This window comes from Amia ocellicauda, chromosome 5 (assembly GCF_036373705.1).
Source record: "Amia ocellicauda isolate fAmiCal2 chromosome 5, fAmiCal2.hap1, whole genome shotgun sequence".
Taxonomy (NCBI): domain Eukaryota; kingdom Metazoa; phylum Chordata; class Actinopteri; order Amiiformes; family Amiidae; genus Amia; species Amia ocellicauda.
Window position 1 is genome coordinate 53166773 of NC_089854.1, and position 3877 is coordinate 53170649.

The 3877-nt window shown below is 42.9% G+C and overlaps 1 non-coding gene and 1 pseudogene across 1 annotated transcript; both read right to left on the bottom strand.

Annotated features, from left to right (window-relative positions):
• Nucleotides 1-2882: 2882 nt before the first annotated feature.
• LOC136750639 (small nucleolar RNA SNORD66) lies at nucleotides 2883-2959 on the bottom strand. Its single transcript, XR_010816931.1, has one exon. It is a non-coding gene; the product is annotated as a small nucleolar RNA SNORD66 (small nucleolar RNA).
• A 580-nt stretch (nucleotides 2960-3539) lies between these two features.
• Nucleotides 3540-3609, bottom strand: LOC136750662 (uncharacterized; annotated as a pseudogene).
• Between the last annotated feature and the right edge of the window lie 268 nt (nucleotides 3610-3877).

A 3877-nucleotide genomic window follows, 5' to 3' on the forward strand; every position in this document is an offset into this window, starting at 1 on the left:
GCAACGCTGCGTATTAGCGGGGTCATTTTCAAATGCAGTAATAATTAAACTGGTTAAATCTGTAGTTAGAATGACAACAGTCGTGGACATGGTGGAAAACCTTTACTAGGAAGCTTGACTTGTTCGATTTGGACTTGTCATCTGGAAGGCTACTGCACTTCAGCACACTGAAGAAACGACAGGCAGAGGGACCAGGCTGCAGTATTGTCACAGAGGTGATGAAAGATTTTATCAAGCAGCTGAGGGACAACTTCTACAACAGATTTGAAGACTACAGCATGCCCAAGGACATCATTGCGTTTGTACGTGATCCTTTCACAGTCCGTCCAGGTGGAGAATTCTCCTCCCTTGATAAGACAACGATACCCTCGCTGGATAAGGCACCCCTATGAGCTGACTGAATTCCAGACGTCGAGCCAAATCAGGGATGCACATAGGAGTGCCGAGTCCTTGTGTGCGTTTTGGGTGGCATGCTCAGAGGAATACAGCATAATAAAGAAACTTGCGTTTTATGTGCTAACAATTTTTGGACCAACGTACACCTGTGAGTCCTCATTTTCCTCTCTGAATGCAATGAAGACTCACGACAGGAACTGGCTTTCACACGAGTCAATCGAGGACTGCCTGCGCATCAGAATCACATCCCTCTCACCTGACATCCAAAAGATCGTGTCTGAGGGGAAATGCAACTTTTCCCATTAAGTAAGTAACTTAGTATTTAATAAATAGTCATATAGGCTCCTAACATTATTGTGATTATTATTATCATTATTATTATTATTATTATTATTATTATTATTATTATTATTATTATTATTATTATTATAATTGGTGCTTATCCAGGGCTATTTTAGGTCTCATGCTGACAGTATTTTCTGTTTGTTTTGTCATTACAGGAGCAGGTTATCCAGACTCCCGATACAGACATTAAGACACAGACATTGCCTCTTTTTCTTTTAATTATTGTTTTATGTAGGATGCTACCTATCTGGCCAGTTGCAATTGTAACTAGTCCTAATAAAAAATAAAATCAGACGCTGTTAAGCCACATATCCTACCTCAGCCAGTGAAGTTATGTTATATGGGCCTTGTCTCAGAAGAAACAGACTCCAATTAATCCCTCCTGTTGTTTGTAAAGTCAATGAAGTCAAAATTATTACTGTTGAAATGAATTACTTGACTGGTGTCGTTTTTCTCCATCTGCTGCTGGGCGCCACTTGCATAACAAGTTAAGTTGATTAAGTTAAAATGTAACTTTTGCATTATTTAGGTTGGGTCACTTCCTTCTTGGAAAATTGCATTTGGGACTTTTAGCATTTTTTAAAAATATATATTTATAATTAATTTGGGGGGCTTTGGGGGCCAAATAATATTGCTGGCGGCTAAAATGTGTTTTTGGACTCCACACTGGTTTGGTAGAGTTGACATCAGAAACTTAATGTTAATTGCAGGTACAGCCCCCGTCCCCCTGCGTTTTCTAAGAGGAACAATTCTGTGTTGATGCAGTTAATCACACGATGGTGTTGCTGCTGTGTCACTCACACAGCTCATGAACTGTAGCTGCCCCTTTAAAGTTGGAGTCCGCGAGACCTCAGCAGTGCCTTCTTCTGCTGATTGGCTGAACTCGGGCTGAATCTGCAGGTGGCTGTACTTCAGATTCACATTTTGAACAGATCATGAGCCTCTGTATTAATTATTGCACATTTTCTTTGATAAATAGCTTACAGCATGGAGTTCAAGAATTACTGTGCCGTCACATTTTTCATTAGCCACAATCGCCTGATCCCGTGTATTTCACGTTTTCAATACTGGTATTTTGGGACTAGAAAACTGTCCGAGATCCCGGGATTGGATTCCCTAGTGCCAGGAGATCGCTGAAGTTTGGATCAGACCCAGAGCTACATACACAGTAAATCATGTGACTGCAATTACTGGATCACATAAAACTTTCTCGTGCCTGATCTCGATCTCTCACTGGTACTAACACAGGTGTAAAGGTTGACTATCTACTGTCCACATAGTGACTAATTCACTAGTGTTATTTTTATATTAACTAAATCCAGCCTTGCTATCTACTCCAGATCACAACAATCTGCTCTGCTGCACCGAGCTGCAGAGGTCCGCCCCCTCACCCAGCCAACACTGACAGTCAGAGCACCACAGGCAGGCGCCCTCGCACCACAATGGTCAATTAGGCACAATGCTAATTGTTTTGGGAAGTCTCAAATTGCATTTCTGAGCCCGTTGTGCCACGTGCCCGTTGTACAGGTATGTGTTACATGAGGTTGTCAAGAACCAAAATGGCCAAGCACTAAATGAAAGTCCTTAAAATAAACGTACACACCACTTACATTCATGCTTGCACGATGCTTCAAATGTTTGCTTAATGATTGGCCCATTGATACTGAGATTGCACAACCAACCTGTGCCTTATTTACAATAAAGGACTATCAAATTTCAGTCCTTTACATTAAAAAAATTATTAATTTAGTTTTTATTACCAAGCATGCATCCAGCTCTTTCTGCTTCTTCTCCAGGACCTTGTCTCCACCCTGATCCTTCTCAAACTCCGTCTTGCAGTTTCTCAACAGCAGCTGGCGGAAAGTCACAGTCATGCCCGGCTTGCCAGTGGTAGGGACGCTGAGCTACAGAACGGGGAGGAGGGAGAACATAAACCCTAAGAAAGATGGAAACTTTAACTAGCTAAGCATAGTCTGTGTGGTAGGCTGGCTTCTAGCTTTAACAGGTATCAGGGTGAAAACCCACAGATGAACAGGGGTCCAGGATTCATGCAGCTCATCTCATTGAATGGTTTGGAATTGAATGCAAAACAAATTCCAGATAACTCTGGAGTGGGACGAAACTGAAAGTGTTCAATGAGGCTCCTCAGATCCTCTCCTCCATCACTAGATGCCAGAGGCCCAGACACCATGGCACTAATAAGAGATCATCACTGGAGCTCTACACTAAGACGGACTGGGACAAACCGACACCTTGGCTTACACAGAGTGTGGGTGAGTGATGGCAAGAGCACTAGTGCCATCTCAGCAATACTTCTTGATATGCTCTTCACAAGACCGGTATCTGCTGGTCCATTCAAAACTGAGCTCCCACAAATTACAATTCCATAACAAAGCGAATCTGATCCATGTAGCATCTTCACAACCCTCTACCATGCCCTTCCTCCCTCTTTTACCTCACTCACCCCTGCCACACTCCTTCTCTCACCTCCATAAGGCAGCGGCACATATTGGCGTATGTGATGGAGAAGTTGGGTTCAGAGATGGCCTTCTCGAAGATAAGGTCAACGACACCCTTGAGCCGCTCCTCTGTGTCGATGGTCAGCTCGGTCACTTGACGCATCAGCTGATGGAACATCTGTGGGGTCAGCTTGTTCAGCATACTGCGCATCCTGCGGAATAGCTCCTGGTGAAGGGGAAAGGAGGCAGGAGGGAAGGAAGGAAAAAGGGTTAGTTCTGTAAACCTTGGCCAATGGTTTTATTTGTACTGGAGCAGTGGATGCTTGTGAGCATATGTAGCCCCTCAGTTCCGCTTTTCCATCATTAGCGGTCCAGACATGATGGCACTAAAAGGAGATCAACACAGGGGCACCAAGTTTACCCACAATCCCCTTTAAGACTAGCAAGTTATTTTTCCCACCCCACAAACAAGAACCGTGTCCACTGCTCCTACATACAGGGTTCCCACGCAATTCAGATATTTTTTTCCCATGACTTTTCCATGATTTTTCCATGGTTATTTTCTGATTTTCCATAACTAAATTATTATTACAATAAAATGCGGGAAAGTTGAAAATGCACACAGAAAATAATAAAGATATTGATAAACACAATAGGAAAGAACCACATAATCAGCT